Here is a 22,040-nt window from a genome sequence, read left to right on the forward strand (position 1 = left end):
GATACGGACACATACACACACACATACACACAGGCACACACAAGGCCCCTCACACACACACACACACACACACACACACACACACACACACACACACACACACACACACACACACACACACACACACACACACACACACACACACACACACACACACACACACACACATTTCAGGCCCCTCACATACACACACACACACACACACACACACACACACACACACACACACACACACACACACACACACACACACACACACACACACACACACACACACACACACACACACACACACACACACAGAGACCCACTCCCAAGCACACACATGCCAAGACAGATTGATGATTCCCCAAACATTAACATACACACACACCCACACGCACGTATCACGCACCCACATATACACACACACACAGTATCTTATATAAGTTAGGACACATACACACATTTACCCATAAAGCAGATGATTTACATTAAGAGTACATACATGCACAACACATGTATGCACGCACAGGCTCACTCCAAGGCCTTATAGGGACAAATACTGCTATCTCCATCCATGCACGTTTGTCTAATACACACACACTCACTCACACATGTATGCGCCTCTTCCTCACGCACGGACATCTTACCCCCCCACACATGTGGACAGTGAGAGCACATACATACACACACATGAACAACCAACATATAAGTACCTCAGACAGGACAATAGCCCCAGAGAGCCTTACCACGAGAACCTTGCTACGATGTACTAGAGAGAGACAGCCCGTTAGACTGACCATGTAACCTTTTTCTTCAATAAACCCTATCTTTATTGTAACCTCACTTTTGCCTGACTGACTCGCTCATTTTCATGGCCACCATCCTCTCCAAGGCCAGACTCTAGATACCACATAACATGGCGCTGCGAGCAGGGTAGTTTAAAACTTTTTGAGAGCAGTCTTTTTCTCCTGTGAAGTGATCTGCAAGCGGGTGAGTTGATTATATTCATCCATATGTTTGTGAATTGCTTTTGTGGGAGAGGAGACTGTTTTCATTGGGTTACTATCAAAAAACTAGTGGTTGAGTTTGGTCTTGGAGGGGAGTCTAATTAAAACAAATTTTTTTTTTTGTCCCTATTCTTTGGTGGCAAATGATTTGGTGGGTGGGCCAAAGTGGGTTTATATTATTATAGAGTACATTGGCAAAGTCATCAAACGTGACCATAATAGGTCAAGTGTGCACTTTTAGCTGCACACAAGATGTTTGCAAACACAGTCCATTACATGAGGAATAAAACAAAATAAAGGATTTGTTAAAAGGAACGTCAATTGCCTACACAAATCGGCGCTGACAACGTCAATAGCTTGGCCCAACCTTAAAATGATGCTGCAGAATATATAACTTATGCTCTTCATATAATATACAAAATAAAGGGATCTGTCTAGGACCAAGTTCATTGCTTAGCAGATCGATTGGGGATCGAGTCAATTGCCCTAATCATCCTAAAATAAGAATAAAATGACAGAGCATAGGCATAGGTTAGGTATGATATTAATACTGGTGTAGGACGAACGTTAAAGATTTATTGCTTTGGATTAGTGATTTGCCGTCCGCAGTCAGTCGATTTAACGCATCGGATGTAAGTCGTCACGTCCACCTTTAAATCTCTCGTTTCCACCCCGCATTACGAGAGCAGTATTAATGGAGTTTAGTCAGTCAAATTGTAAGTCTGTGGTGTTGTCTCATTGTGAGTCACAGATTTAAATGCTAAAATGTAAGCCGGTTATGTGTAGTAGGCCTATTAATACTGGTGTAGGACGAACGCTAAAGATTTATTGCTCTGGATTAGTGATTTGCCGTCCGCAGTCAGTCGAATTAACGCATCGGATTTAAGTCGTCACGTTCACCGCTAAATCTCTCTTGTTTCCACCCCGCATTACGAGAGCAGTATTAATGTAGGCTAGTTGTGCCGAATTTCTGTGGTGTTGTCTCATTGTGAGTCACAGAATAAAAGGCACAGCGTTGTTAGGTGCAGAATCCTGGCTATCGATTTATGGAAGTAATTACCCCATAATGTGTCAGGCGGGGATGTTAGATAGATTGCTTGACTAATCCATGGTTTGTGTAGGTCTGTTAAGTATGTCTCAGAGTGAGTGACAGTCCTATATTGATTCATGATTCGTAACAGATCCATTATTCTAATATTCCTGGGAAAAAGTTCTGCCTATAGGTCTGTTAAGTATGTCTCAGAGTGAGTGACAGACCTAGATTCCAGATCTGGTGTCTGATAAGTATGTCTCAGTATGAGTGTCAGACTTAGCGTCCAGATCTGGTGATCGTTTAAATGTGATGATGTGTTACTTTAATTACTTTGCCGAAATTGTGGGCCCACATAACTATAATCATATTGATCTGTGGTTATTTTTGGCAAATTTTAGAGGTAAAATGGTTACTTACTATTTTGCCAGAATGTTGTGTGAAAAGCGCTGAAAATTGCAGCGTTCAGGCTTGTCAGCCGGTCAGTGATGTATTGGAGGCTTGTCATGAGTCACTGATTTATTCTGTGTAGGTATTTATAATAGGTGTATTTTGACTCTCAGTCAGAATGGGGTGCTGTCTGTGGGCAGTTTTGTTTCATACATGTTGTCTGCATGTAAAGCCATACATGTGTACAGATGATGAGATGATAAGGCCTATGGATCCATTTGTTTGTTTGTCTGTCAGTATCTGTGAGTGTCTGACTGCACGCGGCAGTGAGCGGTGAATGTGCCTATACGGTATGTGTCTTATCTGGCTTTGCCTGTTCGGTGTCTGTGTCTGTGAGTGGCAAACTGTCCAGAATGTGTGTTTGGGAGTCTGTGTGTCTGTCTGAATGATATGAAAATGATTGATTAGGTTAACCGTTTAGCGTAGAGACAGGAGTGAGTATAGGAACTAATAATAAGGATTACGGACAATACTTGTTACTAAAGTTGTACTTTTCTCTCACTCGTCTGCTGGTCTTCTCTCTTTATTCCTTCTCTTTCCTGTCCGCTCTCCTCTGTTTCTGAAACCTGATGCTCATGTTTCAAGGGGGGTAGCAGGAGAGATGCAGGAGTGCGGGAGTATTTTTACTTGAGTAACTCAGAAACCAGGATGCTTTGATGTAACCAATCATAGTGTCCCATTCCTCTGAGCAGTGGGAGCGCAAGATGTGCACCATTAGAGCCCATAGCTGGCTGAGTTAAAAGTAAAACAGATGATATGACAAAACACCAATTAGATTAGGTTTGGTATTATCAGTGTCGAAGTTACGTATAGAGACAACACCAAATTAAGTGGAGAGATTAAGTTACAGAGACTCTCCAATAGAGCCTCGGCGCACGCAAAAAGATGTCAGACGAAATAGAGAAACTTTTAAGAAGAGGCCAGTTCACAGAATAAGGTCGAAATAAGATAACTGCGAAGTTAAATCATACATGCACTTCCACTTCATCTGTGGAAATAGAACTAAAGAGAGAATAAATACGCCATATGTATTTGCTTGTCTTATTACAGACATATGGGTTAGTTAGTATACTGCAGAGGACTAGAATAATAATTATTCAATTATCGCTATATGATTTTGAATACTGGGAGTATTACACTCCAAGATCAGTTGTAGGTTGAAATATATGTCTGTCTCTGTATGTGGGAGGATTCATGTCTGTCATATGTCTGTGTGTATGAATGAATAAATAATCTAAGGGATATCTAATTTTGTGAATGTGTGAGTTCCGTGCGTGTCTGTGTTTACTCTATCTGCCTCACACTGCCTCCAAAGTGTGTGCGAGTGCTCGGGCTTGCAAAAACCTGACCTCTCTCCCTTTTTTTGTGTATTCCTGTGTTTCTTCAAATCTATCCCCTCAAGCCCCCACATCTCGGCGAGCACACACGCTCTCCCTTCACACAGCCAATCGCCCCCACCCTTCTTTACTCTCTGGCACATACATACTGTCTGTCTCTCCCTCTTCTGTGCGAGTGCATTTTGTGTCTCTTCTTCAAGTTTGAGTGAATGAATGAGAGAGTTATGAGTTATTCTGCTTTTAATATAGTGTAGTGATTATGGTGTGAAGAGTGAAGAATTGAAGAATTAACGCTAATGAAATTGTTTATGTTCTTTTGTGTTTGATCATACATGTGCTGTGAGGGAGTTTCCAGTGAGGATGACACCACTGGAAATCAAAGCCAAACCCATCTCCCTGATACAACGACCCCCGGGCCAAACAGACCACACAGAGGCCTTTCGTCTGGATGGACAAAAGCAGACGCAGTCCATGACCTGAGGGATGCCTGTCCATTGTATCACATAAGATCAGTTTGGCCCTAAAACCATTTGTCTAACAGTAGTAGTTTGAAATTGATCATTTGAGTGTGTTTGTGTAGGCATGGAATCGACTCATTGAAATAGGTAAAGCGATCTCTTTTTTGTTTTAGTGGTGAACATGGCTAGGTGCACTTTACCAGGAATCAGAATCATTCTGGAGTTTTGAGTGCCTTGAAGAACTATGTTCGCCTGGCCGTCGAAACCTGAAGACATAGGGAGGAGTTAGTGACAGTATACGTTTTGGGGTAGGCAGAGAGCCATGGGGTTCAATGAAGAGGTTACATGCCGGTATGTGTGAAGTCATGGATGAGTGAAGGTATGATTACATCATGTATGAAAGTAAGGGAAGAGCGAATGCATGGGTATGCTTGGTGAGTGAATGAATAATAGAGATACTGATACAAACCAACTTTTTAGTAGTAGCTGCAGTACTGAATGGAAACTATTTTTGGAAGAGATGCTTGTAAAAGTTACAAGGGGGGACCACCTTAAGAGAAAATGAGTAACAGGTCCAAATAACATAGTGTATTATTATTATTGATAAAAAAGGTAAAGCCAAATGTGAGCAACGTTCGAGCTACAGGGATAAAATTGTGCAGATTATTGTTTGTGAGGGGTTTGCCGATCACTCGCAATAATCTGCATCCATGTAACAGTTAAATAAAATTAATAAATATAGGTGCTGGAGAATAACCGAATAATATTATATTGAGTGAGGTCACAGATACGTACTGTGCTGATAATTTGATTATACTGACAACACAACTTAATAAGAGAAAATGTTCATCGGAGAATGGTGAAACATTTATATAATACATTTCCAGGCGTACAAAAGCAAACACCTAAGTGATTCAGCGGGCACCTGTATAGAATTACGATTGGAGAACGCATACTCTAGGGAACCGTCATTACATACACAGAAATAAGTGAAATTGAACAAGAGGTAAACCCATATTATAGGTTCTCATCTGAAGTAATAAACAAATAGTGAATTGAATGTAGTAATTGTATTCTGAGTCTGATGTCTTAAGTGATCGCAAGGAGCAGCTTGTTGAACAGGGTATTTGGTGTGGACTGAAACAATCACCGGCCTATATGTGTGACTGTGAGTTATGTGAGGACGTGGAGGCGACGGCTGACACGCCCTCCCTGGGACTCACAGCGGACTGTGGGGCAGGAGAGGACGCTCTCACGCCCACATGGTCTGAGCACAGATCCGCTGGTAGCTAACTAATGCTGGGGGGGACTAGTGGAGTCTAAGTTGGCCCCCACCTCCGAGAGGTGGCGCTTCAACCAAGGTTGTGCATTAGGGTTAGAACTGACAGAACAATTCTGCCTCTCAGCCAAAACCACCTGTCCTACCCTGATCCTCAATACAGTAGGTTGTTGTCTTGACATCAGTGAGTTTGTAGTCTCAGTGACACCTTTTAGGAGTAACACATGGTCATTTATATTTGAGTACCTCATTCGTATTGATTTACAGTTACAGTGTAGGTTGTTGATCAAGGCTGTACAACTGCCCACCTACGCTTTATTCCCCATTGAAGACATATGCAGTTTAGCATTGAACACTATTGGTAGAGTTGTACAGTGCACCCTGGAGAGGAACCACTAATGACATTGGAGGAGACAGTGAATAAGCCCAAGTATCTACAAGGGAGGATAATGACATACTTTTGGATAAGGGAGACTGAAGCACAGACCTAGGGTGGTAGGAAGGACTTTGCCCAAATATGCCACCTTTACCCTTCCTGCCCCGTTCTCCCCATACACACATACACCTGTCCATTGCTCTATCTTGTCTACACTATGCACACACCTGTCTCACCGCTCTATCTTGTCTACAGCACACAAGTCCCCATGCACCACATGGTAAGGTATGCCAGCTGGCGAAGATTTGCGCGTTTTTAGTTTAGGCGATTTTTTTTATTACTTTTGCAGGCCAATGCGCATGGATAATTCCAGAATGCATGGTTGATTTGAGTTGTTTGTTTTGTTTGCCTTTTCGGTTGATGGTTATTTGTTTCATGTCTGTTTCTGTTTGCATAAGTCTGTCGTTATTTTATTTTTGTATTTCTGTTTCCATTCATTTGTTTTCCTGTGTAACTCCCGGTTATAGTCAGGCAACGTTCGGTTACTGTTGTGCGTTTGTTACAATGCTCTCGTTGATTGCACGGATTGATGATACCAGGTGGGTGCTTCCTCATGCACTTTGCCCGGATAATTTGTGTTACTAGGTTGGTGATGTTTTTTTTTTAATTGTTTTTGTGTTTTGCCCATTCTGAAAAAAGAAGAATTTTTTGATGCTAATGGTTGCCTGTTGAGGGTATACGTAGTTGATCTTTTTTTTTATTTATTTTTTTTTTTTATTGTGTTTTTGTCTTTGTTTGATGTGTGTTTGGTTGAATTGTGTTTTGTGTATTGTATGGATTTTAGCGTGATAGGGTATTGGTTGTGTAGAATTTTATAGACGATTACGTTACCTCTTTTTGTGAACGACTGTGTCGTTCAAGGGGGGCTATGTCGTATCTGAGGACACATACATACAGCATAGTCACACAGATACGGACACATACACACACACATACACACAGGCACACACAAGGCCCCTCACACACACACACACACACACACACACACACACACACACACACACACACACACACACACACACACACACACACACACACACACACACACACACACACACATTTCAGGCCCCTCACATACACACACACACACACACACACACACACACACACACACACACACACACACACACACACACACACACACACACACACACACACACACACACACACACACACACACACACACAGAGACCCACTCCCAAGCACACACATGCCAAGACAGATTGATGATTCCCCAAACATTAACATACACACACACCCACACGCACGTATCACGCACCCACATATACACACACACACAGTATCTTATATAAGTTAGGACACATACACACATTTACCCATAAAGCAGATGATTTACATTAAGAGTACATACATGCACAACACATGTATGCACGCACAGGCTCACTCCAAGGCCTTATAGGGACAAATACTGCTATCTCCATCCATGCACGTTTGTCTAATACACACACACTCACTCACACATGTATGCGCCTCTTCCTCACGCACGGACATCTTACCCCCCCACACATGTGGACAGTGAGAGCACATACATACACACACATGAACAACCAACATATAAGTACCTCAGACAGGACAATAGCCCCAGAGAGCCTTACCACGAGAACCTTGCTACGATGTACTAGAGAGAGACAGCCCGTTAGACTGACCATGTAACCTTTTTCTTCAATAAACCCTATCTTTATTGTAACCTCACTTTTGCCTGACTGACTCGCTCATTTTCATGGCCACCATCCTCTCCAAGGCCAGACTCTAGATACCACAGACGAAAAAATGCTGGTGACGAAAAATGCTGGTGACGAAAAAATGCTGGTGACGAAAAATGACCAAAAATGCTGGTGACGAAAAAATGCTGGTGACGAAAAATGCTGGTGACGAAAAATGACGAAAACTGCTGGTGACGAAAAAATGCTGGTGACGAAAAATGCTGGTGACTAAAAAAATGCTGGTGACGAAAAATGACGAAAAATGCTGGTGACGAAAAATGACGAAAAGTGCTGGTGACGAAAAATGCTGGTGACGAAAAATGCTGGTGACGAAAAATGACAAAAAATGCTGGTGACGAAAAATGACAAAAAATGCTGGTGACGAAAAATGACAAAAAATGCTGGTGACGAAAGAATGCTGGTGACGAAAAATGACGAAAAATGCTGGTGACGAAAAAATGCTGGTGACGAAAAATGACGGTGACGAAAAATGACGAAAAATGCTGGTGACGAAAAATGACAAAAAATGCTGGTGACGAAAAAATGCTGGTGACGAAAAATGCTGGTGACGAAAAAATGCTGGTGACGAAAAATGACCAAAAATGCTGGTGACGAAAAAAATGCTGGTGACGAAAAATGACCAAAAATGCTGGCAGAGATGGGAAGTAACGAAGTACAAGTACTTCGTTACTGTAACGAAGTACTTTTTTCGAGTATCTGTACTTTACTGAGTACTTATTTTTCTGACTACTTTTTACTTTTATCCGTTACATTTTAACACAAGTACTAGTACTTGTGTTGAGTACTTTTTCAAAATAGGCTCGAAGTACAAGTACTTTAGTTTTAATGCTAAATATTAATGTTGCGCGGTAGATCAAATTAAAAGAAGCGCTCATCCATGCAGTCGCGACGCTCGCAGGGTAGAACGTCATAGCTCTGGCCAGAGTGAGTCACACACACCGGTGTGTAACATAGGCCTACTGCAAATCTCTACTTCCTGTAACTAGACAAAAAAATAAAGCTAGTGTTGACTAATCATATTACCAGATGCTCTTATTTTGAAATCGTTTTTAGAGGAAGTGTGTTGTTTTGCTGCCACCATGACGCTGATCTGTAAGACTCCGGGGGGAAAATGTAAACATGAACTCACGTGGATTATAAACGCAGATTTGGGCCAAACGTCATATTAACAATATGAAACCATGCTCCTGTGACTTAAACACGTTGAAAGTGCGTTCTTTTTGAACCTCCGAAGCATTAGGTGAGTGGTTATTAATTATATCATGATGCTGGCTAAAAGTAGTTCTACTCTGTGTGTGTAAAGCCAAAGGTCCGCACAACTGTAGCTTTGGTTTAAAAAAAAAAGTCTACATGTCTTCAGTCTTCAGGTGCACAATTTTTCGGTCATTTCTGGCTTTGCAAAGCCATAGCTTGTTAGCTGTGTGTGTGTGTGTGTGTGTGTGTGTGTGTGTGTGTGTGTGTGTGTGTGTGTGTGTGTGTGTGTGTGTGTGTGTGTGTGTGTGTGTGTGCGTGCCTGCGTGCGTTTACTTTGAAGTAGCCAGTATTGTCTTGGCTATTTTGTTCAAACTAACTGTAAAAAAAAAAAGATGGGGGGGAAATGGTCTAAAGCAGGGGTCTTCAACGTTTTTCAGGCCAAGGACCCCTTAGCTGAGAGAGAGATGAAGGAGGGAGTGAGGACCCCCCTAGCTGAGAGAGAGATAGATGAAGCAGGGACCCCTTAGCTGAGAAAGAAATGATGCAGGGACCCCTTAGCTGAGAAAGAAATGAAGCAGGGACCCCCCTAGCTGAGAGGGAGATGAAGCAGGGACCCCTTAGCTGAGAGAGATGAAGCAGGGACCCCTTAGCTGAGGGAGATGAAGCAGGGACCCCTTAGCTGAGAGAGATGAAGCAGGGACCCCTTAGCTGAGAGAGATGAAGCAGGGACCCCTTAGCTGAGAGAGATGAAGCAGGGACCCCTTAGCTGAGAGAGATGAAGCAGGGACCCCTTAGCTGAGAGAGATGAAGCAGGGACCCCCACTACATATTGTATAAAATTGTGTTCCAGATTAAACATTTTCATAGATGTCATAGATTGCTTAGGCTGTCATCAGTGTTGTGTAAATTAAAAAAAAAAAATGAAGACCCCTGGTCTAAAGTAAAGCCTTTATGATTACAACATGCATAAACATTCGACAATTTAGCTGAATAGGATGGGGTAGGACTACGCTACTGTATTTTAACATCAGTCATAATGGTGGTAGCCTACTTGGAGAAGCAAATATTTTCTCAGGTGGTACTCAGTGGAAAAAGGTTGAGAACCACTTATTGATTTCAAAAGTTGGGTCGACTACTTGTATGATTCGTCACATCACAGTTTGGAAACCAATCCTGGGCCAGTTTTAAGACGTGTGTTTGGTGGGGATCTTTTAAAGGTTAAGACCACTTTAGTAGAGGTTTGGGTTGTGTAGTTACCTTGCCATGATGTAACTCTAAAGGTGGGCAAGAAATACAAAATAATTGCTCCATTGATTAGAAATTGATAATTCAAAATATGCTCCTCATTGACTTACATTGTACGGTAAAACAGCTCTCAAAGTCACTCTTTTAACACATAAATGAACCCAAACATAGCTGATTCAGACAATATAGAGCATCACCAAACCCAGTACTGTTTGTTTTTTTAATAAAAATGTCAACTTCCTGTTGATTTTACTATTTGAAGATCTGGATCCGGATCCGCCGATCCAGTCCGGGTTTTCTACTTATTAAAAATGGCAAAATCAACAGGAAGTTGACATTTTTATAAAAACAAAAAACAGTACTGGGTTTGGTGATGTTCTATATTGTCTGAATCAACTTTGTTTGCGTTCGTTTTTGTGCTAAAAGAGTGACTTTGAGAGCAGTTTTACCGTACAATGTAAGTCAATGAGGAGCATATTTTGAATTATCAATTTCTAATCAATGGAGCAATTATTTTTTATTTCTTGCCCACCTTTGGAGTTACATCATGGCAAGGTAACTACACAACCCAAACCTCTACTAAAGTGGTCTTGCCCTTTAAGTTTAATAGCCTTGGGGTACAATTGGCTTTGCACAGAAATATCCGGTAAAAATACTTTTACTTTTACTCATAAAGTACATTTCAGAGCCTGTACTTTTTTACTTTTACTCGAGTAATTATTTGAATGAGTACTTTTACTTTTACCAAAGTAGTTTTTTACACAAGTAATTGTACTTCTACTCGAGTACAGAATGTCAGTACTTTTCCCATCTCTGAATGCTGGTGATGAAAAAATGCTGGTGACGAAAAATGACGAAAAATGCTAGTGACGAAAAAATGACCAAAAATGCTGGTGACGAAAAAATGCTGGTGACGAAAAATGCTGGTGACGAAAAAATGCTGGTGACGAAAAATGACCAAAAATGCTGGTGACGAAAAAATGCTGGTGACGAAAAATGCTGGTGACGAAAAAAATGCTGGTGACGAAAAATGACCAAAAATGCTGGTGACGAAAAATGACGAAAAATGCTGGTGACGAAAAAGTGCTGGTGACGAAAAATGACGAAAAATGCTGGTGACGAAAAATGCTAGTGACGAAAAATGACGAAAAATGCTGGTGACGAAAAAAATGCTGGTGACGAAAAATGACCAAAAATGCTGGTGACGAAAAAATGCTGGTGACGAAAAATGACGAAAACTGCTGGTGACGAAAAAAATGCTGGTGACGAAAAATGACCAAAAATGCTGGTGATGAAAAAATGCTGGTGACGAAAAATGACGAAAAATGCTAGTGACGAAAAATGCTGGTGACGAAAAAATGCTGGTGACGAAAAATGACCAAAAATGCTGGTGACGAAAAAATGCTGGTGACGAAAAATGCTGGTGACGAAAAAAATGCTGGTGACGAAAAATGACCAAAAATGCTGGTGACGAAAAATGACGAAAAATGCTGGTGACGAAAAAGTGCTGGTGACGAAAAATGACGAAAAATGCTGGTGACGAAAAATGCTAGTGACGAAAAATGACGAAAAATGCTGGTGACGAAAAAAATGCTGGTGACGAAAAATGACCAAAAATGCTGCTGACGAAAAAATGCTGGTGACGAAAAAATGCTGGTGACGAAAAATGACGAAAACTGCTGGTGACGAAAAAAATGCTGGTGACGAAAAATGACCAAAAATGCTGGTGATGAAAAAATGCTGGTGACGAAAAATGACGAAAAATGCTAGTGACGAAAAATGACCAAAAATGCTGGTGACGAAAAAATGCTGGTGACGAAAAATGCTGGTGACGAAAAAATGCTGGTGACGAAAAATGACCAAAAATGCTGGTGACGAAAAAATGCTGGTGACGAAAAATGCTGGTGACGAAAAATGACGAAAACTGCTGGTGACGAAAAAATGCTGGTGACGAAAAATGCTGGTGACTAAAAAAATGCTGGTGACGAAAAATGACGAAAAATGCTGGTGACGAAAAATGACGAAAAGTGCTGGTGACGAAAAATGCTGGTGACGAAAAATGCTGGTGACGAAAAATGACAAAAAATGCTGGTGACGAAAAATGACAAAAAATGCTGGTGACGAAAAATGACAAAAAATGCTGGTGACGAAAGAATGCTGGTGACGAAAAATGACGAAAAATGCTGGTGACGAAAAAATGCTGGTGACGAAAAATGACGGTGACGAAAAATGACGAAAAATGCTGGTGACGAAAAATGACAAAAAATGCTGGTGACGAAAAAATGCTGGTGACGAAAAATGCTGGTGACGAAAAAATGCTGGTGACGAAAAATGACCAAAAATGCTGGTGACGAAAAAAATGCTGGTGACGAAAAATGACCAAAAATGCTGGCAGAGATGGGAAGTAACGAAGTACAAGTACTTCGTTACTGTAACGAAGTACTTTTTTCGAGTATCTGTACTTTACTGAGTACTTATTTTTCTGACTACTTTTTACTTTTATCCGTTACATTTTAACACAAGTACTAGTACTTGTGTTGAGTACTTTTTCAAAATAGGCTCGAAGTACAAGTACTTTAGTTTTAATGCTAAATATTAATGTTGCGCGGTAGATCAAATTAAAAGAAGCGCTCATCCATGCAGTCGCGACGCTCGCAGGGTAGAACGTCATAGCTCTGGCCAGAGTGAGTCACACACACCGGTGTGTAACATAGGCCTACTGCAAATCTCTACTTCCTGTAACTAGACAAAAAAATAAAGCTAGTGTTGACTAATCATATTACCAGATGCTCTTATTTTGAAATCGTTTTTAGAGGAAGTGTGTTGTTTTGCTGCCACCATGACGCTGATCTGTAAGACTCCGGGGGGAAAATGTAAACATGAACTCACGTGGATTATAAACGCAGATTTGGGCCAAACGTCATATTAACAATATGAAACCATGCTCCTGTGACTTAAACACGTTGAAAGTGCGTTCTTTTTGAACCTCCGAAGCATTAGGTGAGTGGTTATTAATTATATCATGATGCTGGCTAAAAGTAGTTCTACTCTGTGTGTGTAAAGCCAAAGGTCCGCACAACTGTAGCTTTGGTTTAAAAAAAAAAGTCTACATGTCTTCAGTCTTCAGGTGCACAATTTTTCGGTCATTTCTGGCTTTGCAAAGCCATAGCTTGTTAGCTGTGTGTGTGTGTGTGTGTGTGTGTGTGTGTGTGTGTGTGTGTGTGTGTGTGTGTGTGTGTGTGTGTGTGTGTGTGTGTGTGTGTGCGTGCCTGCGTGCGTTTACTTTGAAGTAGCCAGTATTGTCTTGGCTATTTTGTTCAAACTAACTGTAAAAAAAAAAAGATGGGGGGGAAATGGTCTAAAGCAGGGGTCTTCAACGTTTTTCAGGCCAAGGACCCCTTAGCTGAGAGAGAGATGAAGGAGGGAGTGAGGACCCCCCTAGCTGAGAGAGAGATAGATGAAGCAGGGACCCCTTAGCTGAGAAAGAAATGATGCAGGGACCCCTTAGCTGAGAAAGAAATGAAGCAGGGACCCCCCTAGCTGAGAGGGAGATGAAGCAGGGACCCCTTAGCTGAGAGAGATGAAGCAGGGACCCCTTAGCTGAGGGAGATGAAGCAGGGACCCCTTAGCTGAGAGAGATGAAGCAGGGACCCCTTAGCTGAGAGAGATGAAGCAGGGACCCCTTAGCTGAGAGAGATGAAGCAGGGACCCCTTAGCTGAGAGAGATGAAGCAGGGACCCCTTAGCTGAGAGAGATGAAGCAGGGACCCCTTAGCTGAGAGAGATGAAGCAGGGACCCCCACTACATATTGTATAAAATTGTGTTCCAGATTAAACATTTTCATAGATGTCATAGATTGCTTAGGCTGTCATCAGTGTTGTGTAAATTAAAAAAAAAAAATGAAGACCCCTGGTCTAAAGTAAAGCCTTTATGATTACAACATGCATAAACATTCGACAATTTAGCTGAATAGGATGGGGTAGGACTACGCTACTGTATTTTAACATCAGTCATAATGGTGGTAGCCTACTTGGAGAAGCAAATATTTTCTCAGGTGGTACTCAGTGGAAAAAGGTTGAGAACCACTTATTGATTTCAAAAGTTGGGTCGACTACTTGTATGATTCGTCACATCACAGTTTGGAAACCAATCCTGGGCCAGTTTTAAGACGTGTGTTTGGTGGGGATCTTTTAAAGGTTAAGACCACTTTAGTAGAGGTTTGGGTTGTGTAGTTACCTTGCCATGATGTAACTCTAAAGGTGGGCAAGAAATACAAAATAATTGCTCCATTGATTAGAAATTGATAATTCAAAATATGCTCCTCATTGACTTACATTGTACGGTAAAACAGCTCTCAAAGTCACTCTTTTAACACATAAATGAACCCAAACATAGCTGATTCAGACAATATAGAGCATCACCAAACCCAGTACTGTTTGTTTTTTTAATAAAAATGTCAACTTCCTGTTGATTTTACTATTTGAAGATCTGGATCCGGATCCGCCGATCCAGTCCGGGTTTTCTACTTATTAAAAATGGCAAAATCAACAGGAAGTTGACATTTTTATAAAAACAAAAAACAGTACTGGGTTTGGTGATGTTCTATATTGTCTGAATCAACTTTGTTTGCGTTCGTTTTTGTGCTAAAAGAGTGACTTTGAGAGCAGTTTTACCGTACAATGTAAGTCAATGAGGAGCATATTTTGAATTATCAATTTCTAATCAATGGAGCAATTATTTTTTATTTCTTGCCCACCTTTGGAGTTACATCATGGCAAGGTAACTACACAACCCAAACCTCTACTAAAGTGGTCTTGCCCTTTAAGTTTAATAGCCTTGGGGTACAATTGGCTTTGCACAGAAATATCCGGTAAAAATACTTTTACTTTTACTCATAAAGTACATTTCAGAGCCTGTACTTTTTTACTTTTACTCGAGTAATTATTTGAATGAGTACTTTTACTTTTACCAAAGTAGTTTTTTACACAAGTAATTGTACTTCTACTCGAGTACAGAATGTCAGTACTTTTCCCATCTCTGAATGCTGGTGATGAAAAAATGCTGGTGACGAAAAATGACGAAAAATGCTAGTGACGAAAAAATGACCAAAAATGCTGGTGACGAAAAAATGCTGGTGACGAAAAATGCTGGTGACGAAAAAATGCTGGTGACGAAAAATGACCAAAAATGCTGGTGACGAAAAAATGCTGGTGACGAAAAATGCTGGTGACGAAAAAAATGCTGGTGACGAAAAATGACCAAAAATGCTGGTGACGAAAAATGACGAAAAATGCTGGTGACGAAAAAGTGCTGGTGACGAAACATGCTGGTGACGAAAAATGACAAAAAATGCTGGTGACGAAAAGATGCTGGTGACGAAAAATGACGAAAAAAACTAGTGACGAAAAATGACGAAAAATGCTGGTGACGAAAAAAATGCTGGTGACGAAAAATGACCAAAAATGCTGGTGACGAAAAGATGCTGGTGACGAAAAATGACGAAAAAAACTAGTGACGAAAAATGACGAAAAATGCTGGTGACGAAAAATGACCAAAAATGCTGGTGACGAAAAAATGCTGGTGACGAAAAATGACGAAAAATGCTGGTGACGAAAAAATGCTGGTGACGAAAAAATGCTGGTGACGAAAAATGACGAAAACTGCTGGTGACGAAAAAAATGCTGGTGACGAAAAATGACCAAAAATGCTGGTGATGAAAAAATGCTGGTGACGAAAAATGCTGGTGACGAAAAATGACCAAAAATGCTGGTGACGAAAAAAATGCTGGTGACGAAAAATGACCAAAAATGCTGGTGATGAAAAAATGCTGGTGACGAAAAATGACAAAAAATGCTAGTGACGAAAAATGACCAAGAATGCTGGTGACGAAAAAATGCTGGTGACGAAAAATGACAAAAAATGCTGGTGACGAAAAAATGCTGGTGACGAAAAATGACGAAAAATGCTGGTGACGAAAAATGCTAGTGACGAAAAATGACGAAAAATGCTGGTGACGAAAAAAATGCTGGTGACGAAAAATGACCAAAAATGCTGGTGACGAAAAAATGCTGGTGACGAAAAAATGCTGGTGACGAAAAATGACGAAAACTGCTGGTGACGAAAAAAATGCTGGTGACGAAAAATGACCAAAAATGCTGGTGATGAAAAAATGCTGGTGACGAAAAATGACAAAAATGCTAGTGACGAAAAATGACCAAAAATGCTGGTGACGAAAAACTGCTGGTGACGAAAAATGCTGGTGACGAAAAAATGCTGGTGACGAAAAATGACCAAAAATGCTGGTGACGAAAAAAATGCTGGTGACGAAAAATGACCAAAAATGCTGGTGATGAAAAAATGCTGGTGACGAAAAATGACAAAAAATGCTAGTGACGAAAAATGACCAAAAATGCTGGTGACGAAAAAATGCTGGTGACGAAAAATGACAAAAAATGTTGGTGACGAAAAAATGCTGGTGACGAAAAATGACGAAAAATGCTGGTGACGAAAAATGACAAAAAATGCTGGTGACGAAAAAATGCTGGTGACGAAAAATGACGAAAAATGCTGGTGACGAAAAAATGCTGGTGACGAAAAAATGCTGGTGACGAAAAATGACCAAAAATGCTGGTGATGAAAAAATGCTGGTGACGAAAAATGACGAAAAATGCTAGTGACGAAAAATGACCAAAAATGCTGGTGACGAAAAAATGCTGGTGACGAAAAATGCTGGTGACGAAAAAATGCTGGTGACGAAAAATGACCAAAAATGCTGGTGACTAAAAAATGCTGGTGACGAAAAATGCTGGTGACGAAAAAAATGCTGGTGACGAAAAATGACGAAAAATGCTGGTGACGAAAAATGACGAAAAATGCTGGTGACGAAAAAGTGCTGGTGACGAAAAATGCTGGTGACGAAAAATGACAAAAAATGCTGGTGACGAAAAATGACGAAAAATGCTAGTGACGAAAAATGACGAAAAATGCTGGTGACGAAAAAAATGCTGGTGACGAAAAATGACCAAAAACGCTGGTGACGAAAAGATGCTGGTGACGAAAAATGACGAAAAATGCTGGTGACGAAAAATGACGAAAAATGCTGGTGACGAAAAATGCTGGTGACGAAAAATGACGAAAAATGCTGGTGACGAAAAGATGCTGGTGACGAAAAATGCTGGTGACGAAAAATGACGAAAAATGCTGGTGACGAAAAATGACAAAAAATGCTGGTGACGAAAAAATGCTGGTGACGAAAAATGACGAAAAATGCTGGTGACGAAAAAATGCTGGTGACGAAAAAATGCTGGTGACGAAAAATGACGAAAAATGCTGGTGACGAAAAATGACAAAAAATGCTGGTGACGAAAAAATGCTGGTGACGAAAAAATGCTGGTGACGAAAAATGACCAAAAATGCTGGTGACGAAAAAAATGCTGGTGACGAAAAATGACCAAAAATGCTGGTGATGAAAAAATGCTGGTGACGAAAAATGACGAAAAATGCTAGTGACGAAAAATGACCAAAAATGCTGGTGACGAAAAAATGCTGGTGACGAAAAATGCTGGTGACGAAAAAATGCTGGTGACGAAAAATGACCAAAAATGCTGGTGACGAAAAAATGCTGGTGACGAAAAATGCTGGTGACGAAAAAAATGCTGGTGACGAAAAATGACCAAAAATGCTGGTGACGAAAAATGACGAAAAATGCTGGTGACGAAAAAGTGCTGGTGACGAAAAATGCTGGTGACGAAAAATGACAAAAAATGCTGGTGACGAAAAAATGCTGGTGACGAAAAATGCTGGTGACGAAAAAAATGCTGGTGACGAAAAATGACGAAAAATGCTGGTGACGAAAAATGACGAAAAATGCTGGTGACGAAAAAGTGCTGGTGACGAAAAATGCTGGTGACGAAAAATGACAAAAAATGCTGGTGACGAAAAATGACGAAAAATGCTAGTGACGAAAAATGACGAAAAATGCTGGTGACGAAAAAAATGCTGGTGACGAAAAATGACCAAAAACGCTGGTGACGAAAAGATGCTGGTGACGAAAAATTACGAAAAATGCTGGTGACGAAAAATGACGAAAAATGCTGGTGACGAAAAATGCTGGTGACGAAAAATGACGAAAAATGCTGGTGACGAAAAGATGCTGGTGACGAAAAATGCTGGTGACGAAAAATGACGAAAAATGCTGGTGACGAAAAATGACAAAAAATGCTGGTGACGAAAAAATGCTGGTGACGAAAAATGACGAAAAATGCTGGTGACGAAAAATGCTAGTGACGAAAAAATGCTGGTGACGAAAAATGACGAAAAATGCTGGTGACGAAAAATGACAAAAAATGCTGGTGACGAAAAAATGCTGGTGACGAAAAAATGCTGGTGACGAAAAATGACCAAAAATGCTGGTGACGAAAAAAATGCTGGTGACGAAAAATGACCAAAAATGCTGGTGATGAAAAAATGCTGGTGACGAAAAATGACGAAAAATGCTAGTGACGAAAAATGACCAAAAATGCTGGTGACGAAAAAATGCTGGTGACGAAAAATGCTGGTGACGAAAAAATGCTGGTGACGAAAAATGACCAAAAATGCTGGTGACGAAAAAATGCTGGTGACGAAAAATGCTGGTGACGAAAAAAATGCTGGTGACGAAAAATGACCAAAAATGCTGGTGACGAAAAATGACGAAAAATGCTGGTGACGAAAAAGTGCTGGTGACGAAAAATGCTGGTGACGAAAAATGACAAAAAATGCTGGTGACGAAAAAATGCTGGTGACGAAAAATGACGAAAAATGCTAGTGACGAAAAATGACGAAAAATGCTGGTGACGAAAAATGCTGGTGACGAAAAAAATGCTGGTGACGAAAAATGACCAAAAATGCTGGTGACGAAAAATGACGAAAAATGCTGGTGACGAAAAAGTGCTGGTGACGAAAAATGACGAAAGATGCTGGTGACGAAAAATGACAAAAATGCTGGTGACGAAAAAATGCTGGTGACGAAAAATGACGAAAAATGCTGGTGACGAAAAAATGCTGGTGACGAAAAAATGCTGGTGACGAAAAATGACGAAAAATGCTGGTGACGAAAAAATGCTGGTGACGAAAAAATGCTGGTGACGAAAAATGCTGGTGACGAAAAAATGCTGGTGACGAAAAATGACGAAAAATGCTGGTGACGAAAAAATGCTGGTGACGAAAAAATGCTGGTGACGAAAAATGACGAAAAATGCTGGTGACGAAAAAATGCTGGTGACGAAAAAATGCTGGTGACGAAAAATGCTGGTGACGAAAAAAATGCTGGTGACGAAAAATGACCAAAAATGCTGGTGATGAAAAAATGCTGGTGACGAAAAATGCTAGTGACGAAAAATGACCAAAAATGCTGGTGACGAAAAACTGCTGGTGACGAAAAATGCTGGTGACGAAAAAATGCTGGTGACGAAAAATGACCAAAAATGCTGGTGACGAAAAAAATGCTGGTGACGAAAAATGACCAAAAATGCTGGTGATGAAAAAATGCTGGTGACGAAAAATGACAAAAAATGCTAGTGACGAAAAATGACCAAAAATGCTGGTGACGAAAAAATGCTGGTGACGAAAAAATGCTGGTGACGAAAAATGCTGGTGACGAAAAAATGCTGGTGACGAAAAATGACCAAAAATGCTGGTGACGAAAAAATGCTGGTGACGAAAAATGACGAAAAATGCTAGTGACGAAAAATGACGAAAAATGCTGGTGACGAAAAAAATGCTGGTGACGAAAAATGACCAAAAATGCTGGTGACGAAAAATGCTGGTGAAGAAAAAAATGCTGGTGACGAAAAATGACCAAAAATGCTGGTGACGAAAAATGACGAAAAATGCTGGTGACGAAAAAGTGCTGGTGACGAAAAATGACGAAAAATGCTGGTGACGAAAAATGACAAAAAATGCTGGTGACGAAAAAATGCTGGTGACGAAAAATGACGAAAAATGCTGGTGACGAAAAATGACAAAAAATGCTGGTGACGAAAAAATGCTGGTGACGAAAAAATGCTGGTGACGAAAAATGACGAAAAATGCTGGTGACGAAAAAATGCTGGTGACGAAAAAATGCTGGTGACGAAAAATGACGAAAAATGCTGGTGACGAAAAAATGCTGGTGACGAAAAATGTCCAAAAATGCTGGTGACGAAAAAATGCTGGTGACGAAAAATGCTGGTGACGAAAAAAATGCTGGTGACGAAAAATGACCAAAAATGCTGGTGACGAAAAAATGCTGGTGACGAAAAATGACGAAAAATGCTAGTGACGAAAAATGACGAAAAATGCTGGTGACGAAAAAAATGCTGGTGACGAAAAATGACCAAAAATGCTGGTGACGAAAAAATGCTGGTGACGAAAAATGCTGGTGACGAAAAAATGCTGGTGACGAAAAATGACAAAAAATGCTGGTGACGAAAAAAATGCTGGTGACGAAAAATGACAAAAAATGCTGGTGACGAAAAAAATGCTGGTGACGAAAAATGACCAAAAATGCTGGTGACGAAAAAATGCTGGTGACGAAAAATGACGAAAAATGCTGGCAATTTAGAGTTGATTGGTAGTACTTTGTAGTGACTTTTTTTGGTCCCTAACATTCATCGAGCTCTGGACTTAGTAAATTTATTTTTTCACCATTGTGTCACTACCGAAACGAAAGTTTGTCACTACCGAAACGAAAGTTAAATCCGAAAAAATCACTAAGTGTGGAGGCCAAAATACTCCCCCCAAAAACCTGTTAGGAGTACGTTTCAGGCAATTTAGAGTTGATTGGTAATTTTCGTTTCGGTAAAATTTATTTTACCGAAACGAAAGCTAAATCCGAAAAAATCCCGAAGTGTGGAGGCCAAAATCGTCCCCCCAAAAACCTGTTAGGAGTACGTTTCAGGCAATTTAGAGTTGATTGGTAATTTTCGTTTCGGTAAAATTTATTTCACCGAAACGAAAGTTAAATCCGAAAAAATCACTAAGTGTGGAGGCCAAAATCGTCCCACCAAAAACCTGTTAGGAGTACGTTTCAGGCAATTTAGAGTTGATTGGTAATTTTCGTTTCGGTAAAATGTATTTTACCGAAACGTAAGTTAAATCCGAAAAAATCACTAAGTGTGGAGGCCAAAATCGTCCCCCCAAAAACCTGTTAGGAGTACGTTTCAGGCAATTTAGAGTTTATTGGTAGTACTTTGTAGTGACTTTTTTTGGTCCCTAACATCGAGCTCTGGACTTAGTAAATTTATCTTTTCACCATTGTGTCACTACCGAAACGAAAGTTAAATCCGAAAAAATCACTAAGTGTGGAGGCCAAAATACTCCCCCCAAAAACCTGTTAGGAGTACGTTTCAGGCAATTTAGAGTCGATTGGTAATTTTCGTTTCGGTAAAATTTATTTTACAGAAACGAAAGTTAAATCCGAAAAAATCCCCAGGTGTGGAGGCCAAAATCGTCCCCCCAAAAAACTGTTAGGAGTACGTTTCAGGCAATTTAGAGTCGATTGGTAATTTTCGTTTCGGTAAAATTTATTTTACAGAAACGAAAGTTAAAGGGATATTTCACTTTCAAAAAAATAATTATAGACATCTTTTGTACACTTTTTCTAGGCTCGGTGCATAACTGTAATCCCCATTTCCTATTAATTTTCCTGTAGCTTTAACATAGTTAGTAGTTAACATGCTGCTAAGCTAATCAAACAAAGCTACAGGAAAATGAACAGGATCAAATGGTTATGCCACCTTCTGAAAACTGGGAATACAGTACACAGAGGTTTACAAATAAATCACAATTCAATACACACTTATTTCCTTATTATCTCTTTATTTTTCCTGCAAATGTTCCACAATTACAGTATTC

The sequence above is a fragment of the Gymnoscopelus microlampas genome (assembly GCF_963454915.1).
Source record: "Gymnoscopelus microlampas genome assembly, chromosome: 13".
In the NCBI taxonomy this organism is placed as follows: Eukaryota; Metazoa; Chordata; class Actinopteri; order Myctophiformes; family Myctophidae; genus Gymnoscopelus; species Gymnoscopelus microlampas.